Source organism: Danio rerio, chromosome 8 (genome assembly GCF_052040795.2).
Source record: "Danio rerio strain M-AB ecotype USA chromosome 8, GRCz13ab, whole genome shotgun sequence".
In the NCBI taxonomy this organism is placed as follows: Eukaryota; Metazoa; Chordata; class Actinopteri; order Cypriniformes; family Danionidae; genus Danio; species Danio rerio.
The window spans coordinates 11,457,349-11,479,340 of record NC_141028.1 but is presented as its reverse complement, the minus strand read 5'-3'; the positions used below and the strand labels follow the sequence as shown (position 1 = coordinate 11,479,340).

The window sequence follows — 21,992 nt, the reverse complement described above, 5'->3', positions numbered from 1 at the left end:
ATTTGTAAAAAATACAATTAGTTACAGTAAAAAAAAAAAAAAAAAAAAAAAAAATATATATATATATATATATATATATATATATATATATATATATATATATATATATATATATATATATATATTGTGAAATAAATGAAAAAATACTGTAACTTCTCAAGCTAGCAATTACCCTAAAATCAACAGTATATTTCTGTGTAAAAACACATATGCACTATAAATTTACAACATTAAACCTTCAAAAAATCAACAAAAACATACTTTAATTTCTACATTAACAATATGTTAAACATATGATGTATGTGTGTTAAAGAAGGGCATTTAAAGATATAAAACGCCGTGTTTTAAAGTTTTACTTCTTTAAGTCATTTCGAATCCTATTTTAAAAACCCTGAGATCGCACGGTAACGTTAACGCTGTAATTTAAGATGGATGAATAACAGCGAACATACTGTCGGTCATTTTATCTTTCAGCTAACGTTCGCCAATTTAGTGCGCCCACCGCCCAGTAGCTGCTGAACATGAATCGTGATAGCACAACCGTTTGACTTCTGGGGACTTTATGCAAGTCTGACAATACTAGTCCACACTAAGAAGGTTAAGAGTTTACACTTTGTAACTTTTGTTGCTGCAATAAGGTTATGTGTTGTGTTTAACCTGTTGAGCCACTTGTAAGGCACAGCTGTTGTTTTTTCACTAAATGTAAGTTAGCATTTATTACATGTTTGTGTAAGATATGCTTTAAGTTAAACAATTTTGTCTTGTTTATGACAATATATTTACTTTTACTTCCTTTTCTTATGTCTGCCTGAGGTTGCACACAACAAGGACACCATAAGTCTGCATTTGGATTAGATACCTTTTAAGTATAAATTGCAATTCCTTTATAACCAAACTATTTAAAGTACTAAAAAGTTATTTAACCCTTTCTTTAACTTACAGAACTGGAAAATTCTGTGCTTTCGACTTTGCATAAATGTGGAATGGCCAAGTCTGTAAGTGCCAAGCTTCAGTGAGTATATTTAATTTATAAACTTTTAAACTAACTGTTCATCAGATAAAACAAATTATGGAACTTAAGTTGTCTTTTATTACAACAAATGTGTTCACTTTCCTTGTATAACTATATAAGTCTCAGCAAAATGTTGTTTTATTTATGTATATTGTTTAGATGAGGTGACGCAGTAGGTAGTCCTGTCGCCTCACAACAAGAAGGTCGCTGGTTCGAGCCTCGGCTGGGTCAGTTGGTGTTTCTGTGTGGAGTTTGCATGTTCTTCCCCCATTCGTGTGGGTTTCGTTCAGGTGCTCCGGTATCCCCCACCTTCCAAAGACATGCAGTACAGGTGAATTGAGTAAGCTAAAATGTCCGTAGTGTTTGAGTGTGATTGAGTGTGTGTGGTTGCAGCTGGAAGGGCATCCGCTGCGTAAAAACATACGCTGGATAAGTTGGCGGTTCATTCTGCTGTGGCGACCCCAGATTATTAAAGGGACTAAGCCGAAAAGAAAATGAATGAATGTATACTGTTTATATAATAATTCTGACTACTTTAAAATGGAAAAAAATACTGTTAAAATACTTATATTACTTTCTTTTCTCCTTTTCACAAAAAGGACCTGCTCAAAGTTTCAGTTTTCTGAACACTGTATTCTGTGTGCAAGAGACCCTGTCCCGCTTTTCTTCAGTCAAGTCTGGACACAGTATATCACCAGTCTCAAAGATAATTAATGGTAAGCAGTGTTATAGTTTGTTGTAACAAAAGCTCAATAGATTCAAGCAAAACACTTTTAGTGTTGTGTTGTTATAATTGTTGACAATGGACAGGGTTTCCGCGGGGTCTTAAAAAGTCTCAAATTAAAAAACAAAACAAAATTTAAGGCCTTAAAAAGTCTTTAATTCGCTGTTCTAGGTCTTAAATATTTTGCACAGGTCTTATTTTTGCGATGTCCATGTAACGCTACATGTAATGCTCATTTAAATTGTTTTTTGTTGTTTTAGGTTTTCGGGGTGTTGTAGTTCTTTATTTCACTAGTCCAATTGTAATTTGCGGTATAACAACTACAAAAAAAGGTCAACTTGCAAAAGCCAATCTCAGTGCGCGCAGCGAATGTGACATCATCGCTGTGTTTGCGGAGGTTCTCTGTGGGTTTCCTCTGTTCGTAGACAAAACTTCTCGTGTGCACTTAAAACAATGACAGCTCACCTGTAAATGGTCTGCTCTAGCTCCGTCGATGCGGACTCAAGTTTTGTGTCTTGTGTTTTTCTCCTCTTTTCGTGCTTTTGCTCTCCAGAGATGCTTCAGCATACTGTAGTATTAAGAATAGTGAACTAATAAAATGAAATACAATGTAGTTTTACTACAGTAAAGTGTAGTAAATTGTAATATAGTATACCCTATATTGTAAAAAAAAAAACTACAGCACTGGGTAGTTTGTTTATATTACACTAGTTGTGTTACCATAGCAACTATAGTATTACCACAGCAGATTAATTGAAGTACTTTACTGTACTTTACAAAACACTGTTCAGCAAAGACTAGTTCACTTTATTTTAGTTGCCAAGATAAAATGGGATTGATAGTGAGATTTATCTGAAGAGTGAATAGTACAGTAGGCTATAATACCTTATCTAGTTTCCCCCTATTTTTTCTGTCACAGCTACATTTCTGCTTGCATTAGTTATATTATAAAAAAAAAAAAAAAAAAAAAAAAAATATATATATATATATATATATATATATATATATATATATATGTATATATTTTTTTAGTATGATGCACCTTTTGGATGTTTAATAAATGTTTTCAAAAAATAAAACTATTCTCTGTGTCTTTTTAAGTGTTTGAAACTGGAAATATCTCATCATAGGACGTACAGCCAAAATGTTATGGTTTATTAGATTAAAAATGTAAGTCTATTTTGGTTATTGGTAACAAATAGTGTACTAATATAAATCATATCAAAAAAGCATGAAAGGAAGAGGGAACAATGTACTGAGAATGCACAAGAAATTTTCTTGTGCGGGAGCAGTGCATATTTGAGAGTGAGAAAATTTGCTTTGTCCACGAATAGAGGAGCACGAACAAAGAGATTCGCTCACTTGTATTACATGAATGCACTCTTGACTTGTAATACTGCACTCACGACATTTGTCAATAAAATAACACCATAGCGGAGCTAATAGAATTTTTAAAAACTTGGGTGAACAGTTTGCGTGGCAACGCATTTGATTTGAGTTGAATATGAAACACTTTGAAGAGATTTTGTCTGAAACAGGTACGTCTGCACCGACATCTTTTGTAATCCGTCCATGCGTGATCATAGGGAGAACCAGATGACCAATAATTTTTGGCTTGCATATGCGCCCGAAATTTTATCTATGCGACCTCAAAATATATTTGGGAGAATTTCTGCGAGTGCTTAAAATTGTTGTGTGCGACCAGTTTTTACTGCAAAATGTTCAGCACATGCGCGGATTCGGGAGACATTCACGCAGAATGCATCTCTAGCCTCTTTGTCTGCACTTGAATCGCGAAACGCAGCGCTCAGGAATGGTTTAAAACAGTTGTCATGTCAACTTGCTGCAGTAAACAAATCCAAGTCCGTAATGCTTGCCCCGCCTTCGCGTTCTTTTTATTGGGCCACCACTGCTCTAGCACTGAACGCGAATGATTGGTTAATATCAGCTGTTAATCACTTAGTCAGTGCCTTCTGGCTTGGGATGACAGAGAGAGCTACTACCGCGAAAAATTTTAAAGCGCTGAAAATAAGAATGAAGATAACACTGACAGATTTTGTTTTAGAAACCATGGCATCTAAAGTTTTAAATAATGACACATCTTAGTAGTGATCGTGTGCTGAATGTTAATCCACCATCTACACTTTTCCAAGAGTGGATAAGACTTCCATTGGCTTCAAGTCCGCTATGAAAAGTCTGTGGGATAGAATTTTCAGGTAACTGTTTGCCACATCTAGCACGAGAGCTTCTGTTTAATCCTTCATATAATCGCCAGATGCTGTCCGCCGTGCAAGGGGCAGCTATATGTCAAATTTAACACCACGTACACCATCGCAAAAGTGCTTGCACTGAGTAAACTAATATCGCTACTCCTAAAAAGACCGGTATTGCTATTAACATGACGTATGCATATAATAAGGTACAGTATGTGTCAAAAGCATCAGTGCAATATCAGACAGCACTTGTGAGAACAGCACAGTTATATCGTTAACAGATTCATTCATGTCGAGCAGTGCGTGCAGGGCTGGTGAGCGCTCCGTGTATGCTTTGGTCACTCAGTTATGTTATAAAATCTATTTTCTTGTGATAACGGGATTTCGTTGAGACATATTTTCCTCACGCTTGCATATATATATATATATATATATATATATATATATATATATATATATATATATATATATATATATATATATATATATATATATATTTTTTTTTTTTTTTTTTTTTTTTGCTTGTTAGTTTGATTAGTGTTGATTTCAAATGCAATAAATATGTTTGTATAAAACTTGTAGTAACGGTGCTCATAATTGGTGGGTGCGACTAAATTTTGGCTGATGCGCCTACATTTTTAAAGTTAGGAGCACCGGTGCTACCAAGCAAAAAGGTTCATTTCGAGCCCTGAGTGGGAAAGGAGGAAACTTTTTGTCAAAGTTCGAAAAAACCTGAGAGATAAGTTTGTTAAAACAAAAAAAGAGGCCCCCAAAAACATCTTCAATGATAATGATACTCTTTTTATTCGTCAGATTTTACTGTCTGTTTCTTTTGACTGCCCCCTGTCATTTAAAAAAAATCTCAATAGCGAACGTGTCAAGTATAAAAGCCTTGTCCGTTTCGTGAGGTGTGCGATGCGGTGCCAGGTAAAAAATATATAATATAAATCAGCAATAAGATGTTTGTTTGTTTGTTTGTTTGTTTGTTTGTTTGTTTTATTCTGTAGTTCAATGGTGCATCTAGCCTTGGTACTTTTCAATATAAATACATTTATTTGACCACTGATTTTGTGAATTTTACATTTTCTCTCGCCTGTTTTTGATATTGCGATAAAGGTCTTAAATTTGATACTTATTGGTCTTAAAAAGGTCTTAAATTTCACATTATGATATCTGCAGAAACCCTGAATGGAACGGCATTAACAATACCACAATGTAATTATTAATTCTATATTAGCAAAATGAATTAAAAGAACAGTTCAGCCAGAAAGTAATATTCTGTCATGTAGTTGACATGTAGTTCCAAAACCTTCTAAAGACCTTCGTTCATTTTTTGAACACAAATATTGATATTTTGGATTTAGTCCAAGAGCTATTTAATTGTCCCTTATGCAGCAATGGTTCTTATGTGTTCAAAGTCAAGAAAGGAATTAAAGCCACTGTCAAATATGCCTATGTGACATTAATGGTTCTATCAGAATGTTATGATGCAATGAGAATATGTTTGGGCTGATAAATTAACTTTTTTCTCTATCATACACTTATCTTTGGCCTTGAAAAGGTGCTAATGTATAATGTGGTTATGCCCATGTGCACCGTGTTTGCACTATGTCATGGTGGGGGAGAAGAAAATGTTAAAAAGCATCATTCTTTATTTTTTGCCCCATAAGTATTCTCATTTCTTCAGATAAACATTGCTGTCTATGGGAGGATGAGAAAGCCCTTAGATTAACTATCAACTTAATATTTAAATATGACAGTAAACTTAAAATAATGGTTTGGACTCGTAAAAACTCTTTAAAGAGAATGTCTTTCAGAAATGTTTGTGTACTCTTTAGAAAAAAAAAAGTATAATTTAATTGCGATTTTAAAGCAAAAATGCCCCAGTGTATATATTTTATTAACTTTAAAATATTTAAACTAGTTTTCTACTTAATTAAACTTTTTTTAACATTTTAATTATAGTTTTAGCAATTACTCAGTCTTATTTTATAAACAAAAAACTGGCTTGGATTGTATCTGATGACTGATCAGATCTGATGATTTACTACAAATGGTATGAATTGTTGAATTTAGGCTGCAAGCTGACAGAGTGTAGCAAATACTGCTCACACTTAACAATATGGTTACATTAGTTATTGTATTTACTTACACGAACTAAGTATGAGCAATAATTGTATAGCATTGATTAATTATAGTTCAACATTTACTAATGCATGTTTAAAATTCATATTTAAATATTTAAATTTAAATTTAAAATGTAATTCATGTTTGTTAACATTACTTAATGCACTGGGAGTTAAAGTAACAATGAACAACTTTATTCACATTAGTTAATGAAAATACTGTAATGAATGTATTGTTGTTTGTTCATGTTAGTAAATGCATTAACTTACATTAGCTGATACAACCTTATTTTAAAGTGTTACCCAAATACTTAGTTCAATTCTAAGATCTGTCTATTTCAGTCTTTTTATTTCTAATCAAAAGGGCCTACAAAATTCCAGGGTGTTGCTTGCTTGTGTGCAGTTCATTGGTAATTATTTTAACAAATGAAGACTGAATCTATCTCAGTTTAAGCATATTGCTCATGAACTATTGTCTTTGTGTCTGTTTTCTGCAGAGGGATCATGCCAGTCCATATTGAAATAGTGACTACATGCAAGTCTTCAAGCAGTGCTGCATTTAAAGTTTTTGGAACTGACTCAGTTCTGCACCTTTTGTCAAGTGTGGACTCATATTTTTCAACCAGAGCAAGTGGACCTGATTGATGTTTATCATCATTGATTATCCCCTAATTTATATATGGACACATTTTATTTCCAACATCAACACGTCTTTGTGAGTACAGTGGTCAAGTTATTGTATCAGCGTAAACTGTTGTAACACCTTGCCTGTATGTAGAAACTATTTCTTTTTTTGTGCCTTGATTAGTTGTAGACCGTGTTTATTAGTAGTGTTAATTTAGCAATTTCAATAACTTGACTGAATGTTGTAAAATTTGTGGTAAACAACTACAATACCTTTTGTGTTTAACTGTATTTTTATAATAAAGTTCTGGCAATTGGCGGTAATTTTTTGTAAACCGAACTTTACAATGAAATACTTTTATATTTTTATACAGTTGTTTTATGTTTATTATGGAAATAGTGTAGCTAGGTTTACAGTATATTTATAATTCACAGTTGTTTACTGTAAAGGAATTTGCATTTACAACTGCTATTTTTAAAGAAAATTACTGTAAACATGTTTACACCATCTGTTTATTTAAAAGAAATGTACTGTTAACAAACGGCAGATTTCAAATGTAAAATTTACGAATTATCAAAAAGTATTCTGTAAACGGTTGCACGTTGTAACCTTATATTTAAAGTTGAACGTCTGGCAACCATAGCTGCTGGTATTTTACCGTATATTTCACCCGTTATTTTTTACAGTGTGGGGTGAACAGAGAGCCGGTCCCATATATTCTTGAAGGCCAAGGTACACAGTAATACTGTGTACAACAAAGTAACACCCCCTACAACCCTTGATAGTCATCCTGTCAAGAATGTAGTGCCCCAACATTTTTGCCCTGTCTAACATGGGTAGTCATGTTCCTATTGTTCTACATGCAGACTGTGCTGTGGACAGGCAACTCTACCAATACTGGACCATGATCTCATGGATCTTTTATAGCCATCCTGCTAAAATGCAATGCCTTGACATTTCTAAATTGAAGTGTAGTGAGGCAGAGAGAAAACACACACACACAGTAGCGTTGTGTTACAAACAGGTCCCCGGAGGGTGATTTATTTACAAAGTGAATTGACATGAAACAAGGTTAATACGGTGCTTTTCTCGGGGTAGGTGCTCTGGTGCTCCAGGGAAAAGGTGAAGTAGAGTGAGAGTTCGGGTGCTGGATCGATCAATAGCTGGAGTCCGCTGTGGGAAAGAGACAGAGAGACACACGTGTAAGCGCAGGGAGTCATGTAAGAAATGAAGCTCGTCTTCCTCGTGTGTGGGGCTGGCTTTTAATGTGTCTTCTCTTGATGAGCTCCAGCTGTGATCGATCCGGTGTTGATGAGGTGCCAGCTGGGGTGAATCCTAGACCAGGGCGACGTGTCTGGGATTTCTGCGAAGAAAAGGTAGAATATTGAGGGGGGGGTGGGGGTGTGAATGTTTCTGGTGACCCGAGCGTTGTTGTTTTTCGCCGTTGCCATCCATTGCAGTGGTGCGTGGTCTCTCACCAGGTCGAATTTTCTGCCTAGAAGGTAATACCTGAGCTCCAGGATTGCCCACTTGATCGCCAGGGCCTCCTTCTTGACCGTTGCATATCTGGTCTCTGCGGGGGTAAGCTTCCGACTCACGTAAATGATGGGGTGTTCTTCATCGCTGTGGACCTGGGAGAGGACCGCGCCCAGGCCCGAGTCGGAAGCGTCAGTTTGGAGAATGAAGGGGCAGCCAAAGTCAGGTGCGTGCAGTACCGGTGAGGATGTGAGGGCCGTCTTCAGGGTCCGGAATGCGTCTTTCGCTGCCTTGTCCCATCTTATCCTCTCTGGCTGCCTCTTTCTGGTCAGGTTTGTCAGTGGGCTGGCTATGGATGAGAAGTTAGGTATAAAACATCTATAGTAACCCGCTAACCCCAGAAATGCACGTACCTGGGTCTTGGTGGTGGGTTGTGGAGTTTCTTGGAGTGCTTTGACCTTGTTCTGTTGTGGCTGTATGAGACCTCTTCCGATGTGGAACCCGAGGAACTAGGCTTCGGCTAGCCCTAGGTGGCATTTCTTGGGATTAGCTGTGAGCCCAGCCCGTCGTAGATCTAAAAGAACCCTTAACCTTCAAACCAATGCAAGGTCCTGCATGCACACTATAACAAAGTGTGCAATGGAACCGTAGCTGGTCCATTCCACCCAGAGTGTTTCACCAGAGCTAGGAACCAAATAGGCATATAGGCCAATCAGCCATGTTTTAAATTTATTTAACAGTATAGCAAAAACAAATAAAAATATTTTTGCTATTTTTCGGCAACTTAGGGTGTGCTCTGTGTCCCACCCACCACTACCTTACAGAACACACCCTAATCCCATCTCTAGGTTTTCACTTGGAGTGAACAGAGAGCCGGTCCCATATATTCCAGAAGGCCAAGGTGAACAGCAATTCTGTCCTCCATCTACCCTTGATAGGCATCATTTCAAGAATGTAATGCCCCAACATTTTTGCCCTGTCTAACATGGGTAGTCATGTTCCCAATGTTCTACATGCAGACTGTGCTGTGGACAGGCAACTCTACCAATACTGGTCAATGAACTCATGGATCTTTGATAGCCATCCTGCTACAATGCAATGCCTTGACATGTCTAAATTTGAGGGGACATTCCTAACTTTAACCTTCAAACCAAAGCAAGGTCCTGCATGCACACCTAAACAAAGTGTCCAATGGGACCGTAGCTGGTCCATTCCACCCAGAGTGTTTCACCAGAGCTAGGAACCGAATAGGCATATAGGCCAATAAGCCACATATTTTAAATTTATTTTACAGTATAGCAAAAACAAATAAAAACATTTTTGCTATTTTTCGGCAACTTAGGGTGTGCTCTGTGTCCCACCCACCACTACCTAACAGAACACACCCTAATCCCATCTCTAGGTTTTCACTTGGAGTGAACAGAGAGCCGGTCCCATATATTCCAGAAGGCCAAGGTGAACAGCAATTCTGTCCTCCATCTACCCTTGATAGGCATCATTTCAAGAATGTAATGCCCCAACATTTTTGCCCTGTCTAACATGGGTAGTCATGTTCCCAATGTTCTACATGCAGACTGTGCTGTGGACAGGCAACTCTACCAATACTGGTCAATGAACTCATAGATCTTTGATAGCCATCCTGCTACAATGCAATGCCTTGACATTTCTAAATTTGAAGGGACATTCCTAACTTTAACCTTCAGACCAATGCAAAGTCCTGCATGCACACTATAACAAAGTGTGCAATGGGACCGTAGCTGGTCCATTCCACCCAGAGTGTTTCACCAGAGCTAGGAACCAAACAGGCATATAGGCCAATAAGCCACATATTTAAAATTTATTTTACAGTATAGCAAAAACAAATAAAAACATTTTTGCTATTTTTCGGCAACTTAGGGTGTGCTCTGTGTCCCACCCACCACTACCTTACAGAACACACCCTAATCCCATCTCTAGGTTTTCACTTGGAGTGAACAGAGAGCCGGTCCCATATATTCCAGAAGGCCAAGGTGAACAGCAATTCTGTCCTCCATCTAACCTTGATAGGCATCATTTCAAGAATGTAATGCCCCAACATTTTTGCCCTGTCTAACATGGGTAGTCATGTTCCAGTTGTTCTACATGCAGACTGTGCTGTGGACAGGCAACTCTACCAATACTGGTCTATGAACTCATGGATCTTTGATAGCCATCCTGCTACAATGCAATGCCTTGACATTTCTAAATTTGAAGGGACATTCCTAACTTTAACCTTCAAACCAATGCAAGGTCCTGCATGCACACCATAACAAAGTGTGCAATGGGACCGTAGCTTGTCCATTCCACCCAGAGTGTTTCACCAGAGCTAGGAACCGAATAGGCATATAGGCCAATCAGCCATGTGTTTTAATTATTTTTTTACAGTATAGCAAAAACAAATAAAAATATTTTTGCTATTTTTCGGCAACTTAGGGTGTGCTCTGTGTCCCACCCACCACTACCTTACAGAACACACCCTAATCCCATCTCTAGGTTTTCACTTGGAGTGAACAGAGAGCCGGTCCCATATATTCCAGAAGGCCAAGGTGAACAGCAATTCTGTCCTCCATCAACCCTTGATAGGCATCATTTCAAGAATGTAATGCCCCAACATTTTTGACCCTGTCTAACATGGGTAGTCATGTTCCTATTGTTCTACATGCAGACTGTGCTGTGGACAGGCTACTCTACCAATACTGGTCCATGAACTCATGGATCTTTAATAGCCATCCTGCTACAATGCAATGCCTTGACATTTCTAAACCTGAAGGGACATTCCTAACTTTAACCTTCAGACCAATGCAAGGTCCTGCATGCACACCATAACAAAGTGTGCAATGGAACCGTAGCTGGTCCATTCCACCCAGAGTGTTTCACCAGAGCTGGGAACCGAATAGGCATATAGGCCAATCGGCCACATGTTTTAAATTTATTTTACAGTATAGCAAAAACAAAAAAAATATTTTTGATATTTTTCGGCAACTTAGGGTGTGCTCTGTGTCCCACCCACCACTACCTTACAGAACACACCCTAATCCCATCTCTAGGTTTTCACTTGGAGTGAACAGAGAGCCGGTCCCATATATTCCAGAAGGCCAAGGTGAACAGCAAATCTGTCCTCCATCTAACCTTGATAGGCATCATTTCAAGAATGTAATGCCCCAACATTTTTGCCCTGTCTAACATGGGTAGTCATGTTCCCAATGTTCTACATGCAGACTGTGCTGTGGACAGGCAACTCTACCAATACTGGTCAATGAACTCATGGATCTTTGATAGCCATCCTGCTACAATGCAATGCCTTGACATGTCTAAATTTGAGGGGACATTCCTAACTTTAACCTTCAAACCAATGCAAGGTCCTGCATGCACACCTAAACAAAGTGTCCAATGGGACCGTAGCTGGTCCATTCCACCCAGAGTGTTTCACCAGAGCTAGGAACCGAATAGGCATATAGGCCAATAAGCCACATATTTTAAATTTATTTTACAGTATAGCAAAAACAAATAAAAACATTTTTGCTATTATTCGGCAACTTAGGGTGTGCTCTGTGTCCCACCCACCACTACCTTACAGAACACACCCTAATCCCATCTCTAGGTTTTCACTTGGAGTGAACAGAGAGCCGGTCCCATATATTCCAGAAGGCCAAGGTGAACAGCAATTCTGTCCTCCATCAACCCTTGATAGGCATCATTTCAAGAATGTAATGCCCCAACATTTTTGACCCTGTCTAACATGGGTAGTCATGTTCCTATTGTTCTACATGCAGACTGTGCTGTGGACAGGCTACTCTACCAATACTGGTCCATGAACTCATGGATCTTTGATAGCCATCCTGCTACAATGCAATGCCTTGACATTTCTAAACCTGAAGGGACATTCCTAACTTTAACCTTCAGACCAATGCAAGGTCCTGCATGCACACCATAACAAAGTGTGCAATGGAACCGTAGCTGGTCCATTCCACCCAGAGTGTTTCACCAGAGCTGGGAACCAAATAGGCATATAGGCCAATAAGCCACATATTTTAAATGTATTTTACAGTATAGCAAAAACAAATAAAAACATTTTTGTTATTTTTCGGCAACTTAGGGTGTGCTCTGTGTCCCACCCACCACTACCTTACAGAACACACCCTAATCCCATCTCTAGGTTTTCACTTGGAGTGAAAAGAGAGCCGGTCCCATATATTCCAGAAGGCCAAGGTGAACAGCAATTCTGTCCTCCATCTAACCTTGATAGGCATCATTTCAAGAATGTAATGCCCCAACATTTTTGCCCTGTCTAACATGGGTAGTCATGTTCCCAATGTTCTACATGCAGACTGTGCTGTGGACAGGCAACTCTACCAATACTGGTCAATGAACTCATGGATCTTTGATAGCCATCCTGCTACATTGCAATGCCTTGACATGTCTAAATTTGAGGGGACATTCCTAACTTTAACCTTCAAACCAATGCAAGGTCCTGCATGCACACCTAAACAAAGTGTCCAATGGGACCGAGCTGGTCCATTCCACCCAGAGTGTTTCACCAGAGATAGGAACCGAATAGGCATATAGGCCAATAAGCCACATATTTTAAATTTATTTTACAGTATAGCAAAAACAAATAAAAACATTTTTGCTATTTTTCGGCAACTTAGGGTGTGCTCTGTGTCCCACCCACCACTACCTTACAGAACACACCCTAATCCCATCTCTAGGTTTTCACTTGGAGTGAACAGAGAGCCGGTCCCATATATTCCAGAAGGCCAAGGTGAACAGCAATTCTGTCCTCCATCTACCCTTGATAGGCATCATTTCAAGAATGTAATGCCCCAATATTTTTGCCCTGTCTAACATGGGTATTCATGTTCCCAATGTTCTACATGCAGACTGTGCTGTGGACAGGCAACTCTACCAATACTGGTCAATGAACTCATGGATCTTTGATAGCCATCCTGCTACAATGCAATGCCTTGACATTTCTAAACCTGAAGGGACATTCCTAACTTTAACCTTCAGACCAATGCAAGGTCCTGCATGCACACCTAAACAAAGTGTCCAATGGGACCGTAGCTGGTCCATTCCACCCAGAGTGTTTCACCAGAGCTAGGAACCGAATAGGCATATAGGCCAATAAGCCACATATTATAAATTTATTTTACAGTATAGCAAAAACAAATAAAAACATTTTTGCTATTTTTCGGCAACTTAGGGTGTGCTCTGTGTCCCACCCACCACTACCTTACAGAACACACCCTAATCCCATCTCTAGGTTTTCACTTGGAGTGAACAGAGAGCCGGTCCCATATATTCCAGAAGGCCAAGGTGAACAGCAATTCTGTCCTCCATCTACCCTTGATAGGCATCATTTCAAGAATGTAATGCCCCAATATTTTTGCCCTGTCTAACATGGGTAGTCATGTTCCCAATGTTCTACATGCAGACTGTGCTGTGGACAGGCAACTCTACCAATACTGGTCAATGAACTCATGGATCTTTGATAGCCATCCTGCTACAATGCAATGCCTTGACATTTCTAAACCTGAAGGGACATTCCTAACTTTAACCTTCAGACCAATGCAAGGTCCTGCATGCACACCATAACAAAGTGTGCAATGGAACCATAGCTGGTCCATTCCACCCAGAGTGTTTCACCAGAGCTGGGAACCGAATAGGCATATAGGCCAATCGGCCACATGTTTTAAATTTATTTTACAGTATAGCAAAAACAAAAAAAATATTTTTGATATTTTTCGGCAACTTAGGGTGTGCTCTGTGTCCCACCCACCACTACCTTACAGAACACACCCTAATCCCATCTCTAGGTTTTCACTTGGAGTGAACAGAGAGCCGGTCCCATATATTCCAGAAGGCCAAGGTGAACAGCAAATCTGTCCTCCATCTACCCTTGATAGGCATCATTTCAAGAATGTAATGCCCCAACATTTTTGCTCTGTCTAACATGGGTAGTCATGTTCCCAATGTTCTACATGCAGACTGTGCTGTGGACAGGCAACTCTACCAATACTGGTCAATGAACTCATGGATCTTTGATAGCCATCCTGCTACAATGCAATGCCTTGACATGTCTAAATTTGAAGGGACATTCCTAACTTTAACCTTCAGACCAATGCAAAGTCCTGCATGCACACTATAACAAAGTGTGCAATGGGACCGTAGCTGGTCCATTCCACCCAGAGTGTTTCACCAGAGCTAGGAACCAAATAGGCATATAGGCCAATAAGCCACATATTTTAAATTTATTTTACAGTATAGCAAAAACAAATAAAAACATTTTTGCTATTTTTCGGCAACTTAGGGTGTGCTCTGTGTCCCACCCACCACTACCTTACAGAACACACCCTAATTCCATCTCTAGGTTTTCACTTGGAGTGAACAGAGAGCCGGTCCCATATATTCCAGAAGGCCAAGGTGAACAGCAATTCTGTCCTCCATCTACCCTTGATAGGCATCATTTCAAGAATGTAATGCCCCAACATTTTTGCCCTGTCTAACATGGGTAGTCATGTTCCCAATGTTCTACATGCAGACTGTGCTGTGGACAGGCAACTCTACCAATACTGGTCAATGAACTCATGGATCTTTGATAGCCATCCTGCTACAATGCAATGCCTTGACATGTCTAAATTTGAGGGGACATTCCTAACTTTAACCTTCAAACCAATGCAAGGTCCTGCATGCACACCTAAACAAAGTGTCCAATGGGACCGTAGCTGGTCCATTCCACCCAGAGTGTTTCACCAGAGCTAGGAACCGAATAGGCATATAGGCCAATAAGCCACATATTTTAAATTTATTTTACAGTATAGCAAAAACAAATAAAAACATTTTTGCTATTTTTCGGCAACTTAGGGTGTGCTCTGTGTCCCACCCACCACTACCTTACAGAACACACCCTAATCCCATCTCTAGGTTTTCACTTGGAGTGAACAGAGAGCCGGTCCCATATATTCCAGAAGGCCAAGGTGAACAGCAATTCTGTCCTCCATCTACCCTTGATAGGCATCATTTCAAGAATGTAATGCCCCAACATTTTTGCCCTGTCTAACATGGGTAGTCATGTTCCCAATGTTCTACATGCAGACTGTGCTGTGGACAGGCAACTCTACCAATACTAGTCAATGAACTCATGGATCTTTGATAGCCATCCTGCTACAATGCAATGCCTTGACATGTCTAAATTTGAGGGGACATTCCTAACTTTAACCTTCAAACCAATGCAAGGTCCTGCATGCACACCTAAACAAAGTGTCCAATGGGACTGTAGCTGGTCCATTCCACCCAGAGTGTTTCACCAGAGCTAGGAACCGAATAGGCATATAGGCCAATAAGCCACATATTTTAAATTTATTTTACAGTATAGCAAAAACAAATAAAAACATTTTTGCTATTATTCGGCAACTTAGGGTGTGCTCTGTGTCCCACCCACCACTACCTTACAGAACACACCCTAATCCCATCTCTAGGTTTTCACTTGGAGTGAACAGAAAGCCGGTCCCATAAATTCCAGAAGGCCAAGGTGAACAGCAATTCTGTCCTCCATCTACCCTTGATAGGCATCATTTCAAGAATGTAATGCCCCAACATTTTTGCCCTGTCTAACATGGGTAGTCATGTTCCCAATGTTCTACATGCAGACTGTGCTGTGGACAGGCAACTCTACCAATACTGGTCAATGAACTCATGGATCTTTGATAGCCATCCTGCTACAATGCAATGCCTTGACATTTCTAAACCTGAAGGGACATTCCTAACTTTAACCTTCAGACCAATGCAAGGTCCTGCATGCACACCATAACAAAGTGTGCAATGGAACCATAGCTGGTCCATTCCACCCAGAGTGTTTCACCAGAGCTGGGAACCGAATAGGCATATAGGCCAATCGGCCACATGTTTTAAATTTATTTTACAGTATAGCAAAAACAAATAAAAATATTTTTGCTATTTTTCAGCAACTTAGGGTGTGCTCTGTGTCCCACCCACCACTACCTTACAGAACACACCCTAATCCCATCTCTAGGTTTTCACTTGGAGTGAACAGAGAGCCGGTCCCATATATTCCAGAAGGCCAAGGTGAACAGCAATTCTGTCCTCCATCAACTCTTGATAGGCATCATTTCAAGAATGTAATGCCCCAACATTTTTGCCCTGTCTAACATGGGTAGTCATGTTCCAGTTGTTCTACATGCAGACTGTGCTGTGGACAGGCAACTCTACCAATACTGGTCTATGAACTCATGGATCTTTGATAGCCATCCTGCTACAATGCAATGCCTTGACATTTCTAAATTTGAAGGGACATTCCTAACTTTAACCTTCAAACCAATGCAAGGTCCTGCATGCACACCATAACAAAGTGTGCAATGGGACCGTAGCTTGTCCATTCCACCCAGAGTGTTTCACCAGAGCTAGGAACCGAATAGGCATATAGGCCAATCAGCCACATATTTTAAATTTATTTTACAGTATAGCAAAAACAAATAAAAACATTTTTGCTATTTTTCGGCAACTTAGGGTGTGCTCTGTGTCCCACCCACCACTACCTTACAGAACACACCCTAATCCCATCTCTAGGTTTTCACTTGGAGTGAACAGAGAGCCGGTCCCATATATTCCAGAAGGCCAAGGTGAACAGCAATTCTGTCCATCATCAACCCTTGATAGGCATCATTTCAAGAATGTAATGCCCCAACATCTTTGCCCTGTCTAACATGGGTAGTCATGTTCCTGTTGTTCTACATGCAGACTGTGCTGTGGACAGGCAACTCTACCAATACTGGTCTATAAACTCATGGATCTTTGATAGCCATCCTGCTACAATGCAATGCCTTGACATTTCTAAACCTGAAGGGACATTCCTAACTTTAACCTTCAGACCAATGCAAGGTCCTGCATGCACACCATAACAAAGTGTGCAATGGAACCGTAGCTGGTCCATTCCACCCAGAGTGTTTCACCAGAGCTGGGAACCGAATAGGCATATAGGCCAATCGGCCACATGTTTTAAATTTATTTTACAGTATAGCAAAAACAAAAAAAATATTTTTGATATTTTTCGGCAACTTAGGGTGTGCTCTGTGTCCCACCCACCACTACCTTACAGAACACACCCTAATCCCATCTCTAGGTTTTCACTTGGAGTGAACAGAGAGCCGGTCCCATATATTCCAGAAGGCCAAGGTGAACAGCAATTCTGTCCTCCATCTACCCTTGATAGGCATCATTTCAAGAATGTAATGCCCCAACATTTTTGCCCTGTCTAACATGGGTAGTCATGTTCCCAATGTTCTACATGCAGACTGTGCTGTGGACAGGCAACTCTACCAATACTGGTCAATGAACTCATGGATCTTTGATAGCCATCCTGCTACAATGCAATGCCTTGACATTTCTAAATTTGAAGGGACATTCCTAACTTTAACCTTCAGACCAATGCAAAGTCCTGCATGCACACTATAACAAAGTGTGCAATGGGACCGTAGCTGGTCCATTCCACCCAGAGTGTTTCACCAGAGCTAGGAACCAAATAGGCATATAGGCCAATAAGCCACATATTTTAAATTTATTTTACAGTATAGCAAAAACAAATAAAAACATTTTTGCTATTTTTCGGCAACTTAGGGTGTGCTCTGTGTCCCACCCACCACTACCTTACAGAACACACCCTAATCCCATCTCTAGGTTTTCACTTGGAGTGAACAGAGAGCCGGTCCCATATATTCCAGAAGGCCAAGGTGAACAGCAATTCTGTCCTCCATCTACCCTTGATAGGCATCATTTCAAGAATGTAATGCCCCAACATTTTTGCCCTGTCTAACATGGGTAGTCATGTTCCCAATGTTCTACATGCAGAATGTGCTGTGGACAGGCAACTCTACCAATACTGGTCAATGAACTCATGGATCTTTGATAGCCATCCTGCTACAATGCAATGCCTTGACATGTCTAAATTTGAGGGGACATTCCTAACTTTAACCTTCAAACCAATGCAAGGTCCTGCATGCACACCTAAACAAAGTGTCCAATGGGACCGTAGCTGGTCCATTCCACCCAGAGTGTTTCACCAGAGCTAGGAACCGAATAGGCATATAGGCCAATAAGCCACATATTTTAAATTTATTTTACAGTATAGCAAAAACAAATAAAAACATTTTTGCTATTTTTCGGCAACTTAGGGTGTGCTCTGTGTCCCACCCACCACTACCTTACAGAACACACCCTAATCCCATCTCTAGGTTTTCACTTGGAGTGAACAGAGAGCCGGTCCCATATATTCCAGAAGGCCAAGGTGAACAGCAATTCTTTCCTCCATCAACCCTTGATAGGCATCATTTCAAGAATGTAGTGCCCCAACATTTTTGCCCTGTCTAACATGGGTAGTCATGTTCCAGTTGTTCTACATGCAGACTGTGCTGTGGACAGGCAACTCTACCAATACTGGTCAATGAACTCATGGATCTTTGATAGCCATCCTGCTACAATGCAATGCCTTGACATGTCTAAATTTGAGGGGACATTCCTAACTTTAACCTTCAAACCAATGCAAGGTCCTGCATGCACACCTAAACAAAGTGTCCAATGGGACCGTAGCTGGTCCATTCCACCCAGAGTGTTTCACCAGAGCTAGGAACCGAATAGACATATAGGCCAATAAGCCACATATTTTAAATTTATTTTACAGTATAGCAAAAACAAATAAAAACATTTTTGCTATTATTCGGCAACTTAGGGTGTGCTCTGTGTTCCACCCACCACTACCTTACAGAACACACCCTAATCCCATCTCTAGGTTTTCACTTGGAGTGAACAGAGAGCCGGTCCCATATATTCCAGAAGGCCAAGGTGAACAGCAATTCTGTCCATCATCAACCCTTGATAGGCATCATTTCAAGAATGTAATGCCCCAACATCTTTGCCCTGTCTAACATGGGTAGTCATGTTCCTGTTGTTCTACATGCAGACTGTGCTGTGGACAGGCAACTCTACCAATACTGGTCTATAAACTCATGGATCTTTGATAGCCATCCTGCTACAATGCAATGCCTTGACATTTCTAAACCTGAAGGGACATTCCTAACTTTAACCTTCAGACCAATGCAAGGTCCTGCATGCACACCATAACAAAGTGTGCAATGGAACCGTAGCTGGTTCATTCCACCCAGAGTGTTTCACCAGAGCTGGGAACCGAATAGGCATATAGGCCAATCGGCCACATGTTTTAAATTTATTTTACAGTATAGCAAAAACAAAAAAAATATTTTTGATATTTTTCGGCAACTTAGGGTGTGCTCTGTGTCCCACCCACCACTACCTTACAGAACACACCCTAATCCCATCTCTAGGTTTTCACTTGGAGTGAACAGAGAGCCGGTCCCATATATTCCAGAAGGCCAAGGTGAACAGCAATTCTGTCCTCCATCTACCCTTGATAGGCATCATTTCAAGAATGTAATGCCCCAACATTTTTGCCCTGTCTAACATGGGTAGTCATGTTCCCAATGTTCTACATGCAGACTGTGCTGTGGACAGGCAACTCTACCAATACTGGTCAATGAACTCATGGATCTTTGATAGCCATCCTGCTACAATGCAATGCCTTGACATTTTCTAAATTTGAAGGGACATTCCTAACTTTAACCTTCAGACCAATGCAAAGTCCTGCATGCACACTATAACAAAGTGTGCAATGGGACCGTAGCTGGTCCATTCCACCCAGAGTGTTTCACCAGAGCTAGGAACCAAATAGGCATATAGGCCAATAAGCCACATATTTTAAATTTATTTTACAGTATAGCAAAAACAAATAAAAACATTTTTGCTATTTTTCGGCAACTTAGGGTGTGCTCTGTGTCCCACCCACCACTACCTTACAGAACACACCCTAATCCCATCTCTAGGTTTTCACTTGGAGTGAACAGAGAGCCGGTCCCATATATTCCAGAAGGCCAAGGTGAACAGCAATTCTGTCCTCCATCTACCCTTGATAGGCATCATTTCAAGAATGTAATGCCCCAACATTTTTGCCCTGTCTAACATGGGTAGTCATGTTCCCAATGTTCTACATGCAGACTGTGCTGTGGACAGGCAACTCTACCAATACTGGTCAATGAACTCATGGATCTTTGATAGCCATCCTGCTACAATGCAATGCCTTGACATGTCTAAATTTGAGGGGACATTCCTAACTTTAACCTTCAAACCAATGCAAGGTCCTGCATGCACACCTAAACAAAGTGTCCAATGGGACCGTAGCTGGTCCATTCCACCCAGAGTGTTTCACCAGAGCTAGGAACCGAATAGACATATAGGCCAATAAGCCACATATTTTAAATTTATTTTACAGTATAGCAAAAACAAATAAAAAACATTTTTGCTATTATTCGGCAACTTAGGGTGTGCTCTGTGTCCCACCCACCACTACCTTACAGAACACACCCTAATCCCATCTCTAGGTTTTCACTTGGAGTGAACAGAGAGCCGGTCCCATATATTCCAGAAGGTCTAGATGAACAGCAATTCTGTCCTCCATCAACGCTTGAAAGGCATCATTTCAAGAATGTAATGCCCAAACATTTTTGCCCTGTCTAACATGGGTAGTCATGTTCCAGTTGTTCTATATGCAGACTGTGCTGTGGACAGGCAACTCTACTAATACTGGTCTATGAACTCATGGATCTTTGATAGCCATCCTGCTACAATGCAATGCCTTGACATTTCTAAATTTGAAGGGACATTCCTAACTTTAACCTTCAAACCAATGCAAGGTCCTGCATGCACACTATAACAAAGTGTGCAATGGGACCGTAGCTTGTCCATTCCACCCAGAGTGTTTCACCAGAGCTAGGAACCGAATAGGCATATAGGCCAATCAGCCATGTGTTTTAAATTATTTTTTACAGTATAGCAAAAACAAAAAAAATATTTTTGATATTTTTCGGCAACTTAGGGTGTGCTCTGTGTCCCACCCACCACTACCTTACAGAACACACCCTAATCCCATCTCTAGGTTTTCACTTGGAGTGAACAGAGAGCCGGTCCCATATATTCCAGAAGGCCAAGGTGAACAGCAATTCTGTCCTTCATCAACCCTTGATAGGCATCATTTCAAGAATGTAGTGCCCCAACAATTTTGCCCTGTCTAACATGGGTAGTCATGTTCCTAATGTTCTACATGCAGACTGTGCTGTGGACAGGAAATCTGGCAGCTGGATGATATATTTTGGTCCATTTAATCAAAGCCATTTTATTGAACAGTTGAATGATGTATCAAAAGTATAGCTTTGGTCACCAAACATCTTAAGGAATAGAAAGATAATTCATTTAAATTTAAACAAGTTATTACAGAAGAAATTAGAAAATACAAAGCTTAAACTAAATTTAATATTTTTATGTTTTGTTGAGTTTTCCTGTTTATTAAAGTTTTATTTAATATTTTTCACCCACAAATAATTTGGACTGTGATATGCGGAGTGTGATCTTCAATTATTTTGTTAAATTAGCTACATTTTTGGGTTTAGTTCTGACTAATGCAATGTATTTTCACAAATCTAATATTGTAAAGCATACTATAGAAAATATTAATTTTAAAAGAGAAATATGTGAGGAGTGTACACATTTATGCTGAGCACTGTATATACAGTTGAAGTCTAAATTATATCACGTGATTTAAAAACTATATATATATATATATATATATATATATATATATATATATATATATATATATATATATATAATTTTTTTTCTAATGTCAGATCAAGGGATTTCCAACAAAATTTCCTATAGA

The 21,992-nt window shown here is 39.6% G+C and overlaps 1 long non-coding RNA gene across 3 annotated transcripts; it reads left to right on the top strand.

Annotated features, from left to right (window-relative positions):
• The first annotated feature begins 334 nt into the window (after positions 1 to 334).
• Positions 335 to 7,042, top strand: LOC147842575 (uncharacterized). Of its 3 annotated transcripts, none has more exons than XR_015497599.1 (5): positions 335 to 866; positions 943 to 1,012; positions 1,172 to 1,343; positions 1,612 to 1,728; positions 6,573 to 7,042. It is a non-coding gene; the product is annotated as an uncharacterized LOC147842575 (long non-coding RNA). The 3 variants fall into 3 exon arrangements; XR_015497600.1 differs by having other exon boundaries at positions 812 to 838; positions 6,573 to 7,020; XR_015497601.1 differs by having other exon boundaries at positions 812 to 866; positions 943 to 995; positions 6,573 to 7,020.
• Positions 7,043 to 21,992: the final 14,950 nt, after the last annotated feature.